Genomic DNA, 6,076 nt, shown 5'->3' with positions numbered 1-6,076 from the left:
GGCACAAGCATTATCAGAGGAATAATGCATGGTTATTTAAAAGACCTGTTAATATTAAGGTAGTGGATTGTTAACAGGATCTTAGAGTGGTCGAGAGATGTTACCTTCAGAAGGGTTTCCTTTCGTGGTCACACATTATTGGTGTTAACAAATGAACACTGGGTGGTGCACACCCTGAAAGTGACAGCTTCACACAAGCTGTTGTATATGTCGAAAACTAGGCTTCCTTCCTGTTCAGATTAAGACAGTTGATGGCACCTCTGGTTAGCTTTGTTCAAGGAAGCATTCATTCTGCCAGTGTCGGTAGGGCAGCCTGGCTACATATAGGAATCTTGAGCCAGGCGCAGCATACATGCAGTAGTGCACATGTCTTGTCCTGAAAAAGGATCAGAGATATATGGCTAAGGAAGTCATGAATGGAATTGACTCAGGCTGCTCTGAGGATGATTGACCACAAAGACATGGCTATTGTGAAAGCCCTGAAATAACTTATGAACTGGTGTGTTTTGAGTGAAGTGGAATATCAAGAACAGCATTAAAAAAGAAAAAGTAAAAATTGACCTAAAAATTATCTTCCATGTTTAGTTTCAATCACCTAAATCTTACGTGTTTCCATACAAACTAATATTACCAAGAAATTGCACAATTATCACTAACATGTGGCAACAAATGCTTCTTTCTACTTACTATTCACTTTCATGGATGCAGGATGCATGTGTTTTGATTTCATTATCACAGCAACACAGTTGTACGAGACGCTTACACAAAGTATTATGTTATATGTTGATGTTATTCAGCTGGAGCCTGGGACAGTGATATTGTATTGTTAAGTTTGTTCAAAACCAATGTCCCAAAATTTGCCAGTTTTGGGTGGGAAGTGACATCCAACTGAAATCAATTTTCCACTTTCATCTCCAATTTTCAAGAACAATTTTTCACTCTGAAATAAAATTTTGGGACACTGTTCACTGTTCATAACACCAGCTTCATTTCTTAGTAATGATAGCTTTCAGAAGATTTCAGTCTTCCTTCACCAGCCTGTCAGGGCTCTAAAAATACATCGGTACAAACGAGTAGCGACCAACATAGAAAAGACAATACACAAATGTCGTACGAAAGCTGCCATTGCAAATAGATAAAGCCGGTGTACGCAATCTTTGCAATACGATTATACCAAATATGCTCACAGCTAAGTCTCCATGCATCACGATTGATAAAATTCCTTGAAACTTATTTTTTTACATTGTTACGCAACCATTAGCGTCGCCACGGGGGGGCAAGCGGGGCAGCTTGCCCCCCAACCTCCGGCCGGGCACCCCCTGAGATCGATGCAGATCCGATGAGATTTTGGGGTCGGCAAAAAATGGGGGTAGTTTTCGAAAATGTCCTGTGAAGTCAGTATTGGTCAGAGTCGAGAGTCCCAGCGAGAGTCTGAGTGAGAGTCACCAAATTCTTCCGGACTTTGACTCCGAACTCAGACATGTCAATACTTTGATTCATTGGATGTATTGGTTGGTTTTAGCCGAGTTCTATGCTCGGTTTTCATCAGTCTATGAAAATTTTGTCACGAAATTTTTGTGTGAAGACCTAGCTCGAAAATTTCGAAGTTGGGTCAGGGACTTTTCCAGTTCTGGCTAAATGTCTGCGGCATGTTCAAGTGCCGTTAAAGTGCCACAGGGCTATTAAAGGCCGCTCTTATGCTCCTAAAAATCCCCACTGAACTCTAAGAACGTCCTACGCTAACTTCCGAGGAACCCAAACCGACCTCTGGGGGCCCTCGGGCCGGCACCTGCGAACACCACTCCGGTCTCCCACTGCTGATTCTGAAGGCTTAGGCGCAGATATTTGAGGGCTACTTGGACAGTCTTTCTGAGGGCCTCCGCCTGCCTCAACGGCCCCATACTGGCCTATGAGGGTCCCATCGGTGTCCAATGGCCAATGGCAGTCTTAGTCATTCCAATCATCCATACGGCAGGTCTATGAAAGAAACGGATCTTCGAACAAGGACCTTCGGAGATTTTTTTTTTTAAACCTTCGCTGACCTCTAATAGTTAGCCCAGCCGAGCTCTTGAGGCAACACAGGGCTCTTGCAGACCCAAAACCAGCATCTGAGGGGCCACGTGTGCCTCTGAGCAGGGCTGCGGGTCGTGGTTGGACTTTGGAGTCGGTCGGGTCGACAGCTCTGACTGGAGTCAGATCCGATTTGGGGAGCCGGCGTCGAAGTTGATTTTGGAAGCCGGGGTCGAAGTCGAGTCGAAAATACAACAAATACATCGCAAAAACTATGCAATTATGCATACAAGAAACGGATTTTTAGAAGGGTGAACCGACTGCCTGGATCATTTTTAACTTCTTCTGGATGAGGATCGGGAGCACCTGCACGGGGGCCCGTCTGAGGGAGGGGGTCCCAAAGACCCACTGTGCCCTCCGGCCTCCCCATAACAAGGTTCTGCCCTGCTAAAACTGACGTACCTAACGGGTAATGGGCCAAGCATTGATTTTACCGAAGTCTTCCACTCTATTTTTTTTTTTTGCATTTCATAGCTAGAGGAAAATATTTGCCACCACTGCATTCTTCGCGCCATGGCGCGTCGAATGACATGTAAAACGTGTGAGTAATGACTGTAGAAAGGCCAGATTTAGCACCAAAATCGATTTTGCCCCCCCAACCGAAAATCTCTGGCGACGCCTATGTACGCAACAGTGAAAGAATGAGAAAGCATGAGGCTGGCCCACCACCCAGTCAAGTACAGCAGTTTGCAAATTTGCACACAGTTACTCAGAAAGGCCTTTGTTCACACAATTCTATGCATAATGAAGAGCCAATTTTTTAATGCACACGATAGTTACTAAATACTTAGCCAGCACAATTTGTAGGTAAGTCTTTAAATGAAGGGAGAACACCATGGAACCGCCTGAAACCACAGGCCGCCATGTGTATAAATATGAAGCGCAATGTATTGAAACACAAGCGCCAGCTGCGCCGCGCTTCAGCGCAGCCATATCCTAGGATAATTTTCGGTATATAGCAAAAAGCTCCCAGTTTTAGTTGTTTTTCTAGATGATATAGTATAATTCTAGTACATACTAGGAAAAACTTTGGAGTACCCGGCTCTTTAGTGCCCTGGGCCATGGATGATATAACACTGGATTGGTGTCTCGTGGAAATTAACATTGGGATCCGCGACATTGGGATCAGGCCTGCCATCTAGCGAGAGAATTATCGTAAGTTAGGAGCAAGCCGAGTGAACGCTATCTCTCAGCATTATGACACACGTGGGTGTGGTGTGTTAGTTGGCTCGAAGTGCATATTCCCACGAGTTGGAGGTAATCTAACTGGACCTGAGACGACAAAAAATGTCTTAAATGCTTGAAAGCCAAAAACGTCAAGCAGCCTTTAGGTAATTACGAAAATAAAATGCGTAAGACGGTGTGCATTGAAACGCCCAGTCCCATTGGCTTGTACGAGCTTTTATATGGCCATTTACTCACAATGGTACAGCAGTTTGACAATATGTCATACATATTTGGTAGGCTTATTCCTTATTCTCCGAATTTCGCCCGATTTTCTTCATCTTAGTTAATGTTACGGCACGTGCCACGTGCCAACTTAGGGGTGTCGAAATTGTTCCACATGAAGTAACTCCGCAATGGCTGGGCCCATTACAGTAAAATTTCGTCAATAGTTAGGCACCCAGGGCCAGTGGCCAATGCATTTCCATGTGTCACTATGGGGGTGCTACTGCACGTGCGCACGTGCGGGCTGCCGCTTCCATATCTCAAGAAGGGCTGGGCGGATAACACTCAAATTTGGTACACAAATGTCACATCGATGCTCGCACTGCATTGATCAGTGCTTACATTGGAGTCGTTAGGAAAACGATGAAATGAGATGCGTGGTGTTTATGCCTTTCTGTTCCAGCAGCTGATTGATCCGCAACAGGAGATCCTTGTTTGTGAAGGCTTCGTCTCCCTTTTCCACTCCTTGTTTAAAATAACATTAACAATGTACGAAGAAGATCACACATCAAAGTTGTTTTAGGCGGCTATCTTGGGCCAGGACTGCGGAGTTGTAGTCAGAGCCAGCGGTTCTGTTCCGACTCGGAATCGGTTGATTTTTAAAAGCTGTAGTCGGAGTATGAGTCGAACGTCACCGAAAAGTCATCGACTCCACAGACTTACCAGGGCTGCAGAGTCGGAGTCTGTGTGAATCGACAGTTCTGCCCGAAGGAGTCGGAGTCGATATTTGGATACCGGAATCGGAGTTGGAGCCAAAGTCACTGAAATTTCATCGACTACGCAGCACTGGTTGGGTCCTTTTCATAGAGCGTCTTGAATGGCATATTGAGCGGCAATGACGTTAGCAATTCCGTTTAACTTTTTCATTAGACTTATAGATAGTACTTACGTTCGTTTTGTTCTTTGATCGGACAATTTGTTTGATTTAGGCCAAGTAAAGACTCATGTGAAAAATAGCGAAAACGACACGTGCTGGCGAAGTCTCCAATAACTCCCTGTTTCACGATTTAATGAGGAAATAGCATGGAACTGCTTATCTTATTACTGACCCTGCACATAAATCTATTAATTTCTTCGCTTTTACTGACATATACAGACATGACCTTTTGAAAAATTGCACAACGAGCCTGCTACTACACCACACTCCCGTGTGTCACAATGCTAATCAGCGGCGTTCACTCGGCTTGCTCCTAACTTACGACAATTCTCCCGCTAGATGGCAGGCCTGAGCTCAATGTCGCCAAAAACAGGAAAGACACCAATCCATTATTATCTCATCCATGCTTGGGCTGTGAAAATGCAGTTTTATTCACCTCGGTTTTTTGCTACGGACCTCGTGCCTACCGGCACTCGGTCCTCCGCACAAAAACCTCGGTGAATAAAACGCATTTTCCCAGCCCCGGTCGGGAATATATATTACCTACCTGCATTAGTTCACTGTCAAGTTTTAGCAAGACCGTGAGCGAACACCATGCATCGTAGAGTTTCTGATGCTTCCAACTTTCTCGAAATTAAAGTGGTGGTGCATGAAAGGGACCCAATGAAAAATGGCAGTCATCGGTTGACCTTTCAGGTCAGGTCAATGACCCAAAAATCGGGAATATCGGGGCCTGTTAGAAAGTCGTAAAGTGTGGTTTCTAAGCGGTATTCCTGGGTGCTGATCACGAATATCGTGTTAGTTTTGATCACAGATGATGTCGTTAAGCGTTTAGACCAGGTCGGGTCAGGTCAGGTCAGGTCAGCCGGTAGGGGTCGTGACGGGTATTCGTAATACCTGTCATCCGCCTCTGACAGCCTCGTAGCATGTTACGAGGCTGTGTACCACCAAAACTACTTCGTAAATGTTCAAATGGTTGCTAAATTCGAATCCAGCTCCAAAAAACTAGCCTAGAAACATGTTAAACTCGAAAAAGTGAACCGAGGTCACCAAAGATCAATGATCTGACCTGACCTTCAGGTGACCTTGACACCCACCCTAATGCATGGGAGCAATATCACATCACATGTTTGAACGTTTGAAACCACGAAAAGCTTGCAAACGCGCGGCTAATGCGAGCCGACATACGCCGAATCGCGATTCCGGCCAAACATGGTCTCGGAAAAGAGGTCACAGGTCAAAGGTCAGTTGGGTTAGGATCATGAAATTTTCAGGGTAGGTGTAAAATTAATCAATGCGAGGGTACTGAAAGTTTCGTCGCGATCGGCTGCTTTTTACGCAAGTTATTCGCGAAAAACCTTAGGGTTGGTGCCTTCGTAGCATGTTACGAAGCTGTCAGAGGCGGTTGACACGTACGAATACCCGTCACGACGCCTATAGGCGTCGTGACTGGTTGACGTTGTATACTGGTTGACCTGACCTGACCTGACCCGACCTGGTCTAAATGCATGAAGACATCATCTATGATCAAAACTAACACGATATTCGTGATCAGCACCCCGAAAAACCCCATAGCATCCACACTTTACGACTTTCTAACAGGTCCCGATTTTCCCGACTTTGGGTCATTGACCTGACCTGGAAGTTCAACCAATGACCTAGGACCTTAAAATTGGGTAT

This window comes from Amphibalanus amphitrite, unplaced genomic scaffold (genome assembly GCF_019059575.1).
Source record: "Amphibalanus amphitrite isolate SeventyFive unplaced genomic scaffold, NRLGWU_Aamphi_draft 001429F_arrow, whole genome shotgun sequence".
Taxonomy (NCBI): domain Eukaryota; kingdom Metazoa; phylum Arthropoda; class Thecostraca; order Balanomorpha; family Balanidae; genus Amphibalanus; species Amphibalanus amphitrite.
The sequence above is the reverse complement of the archived record's forward strand: the minus strand, read 5'-3'. Positions refer to the sequence as shown.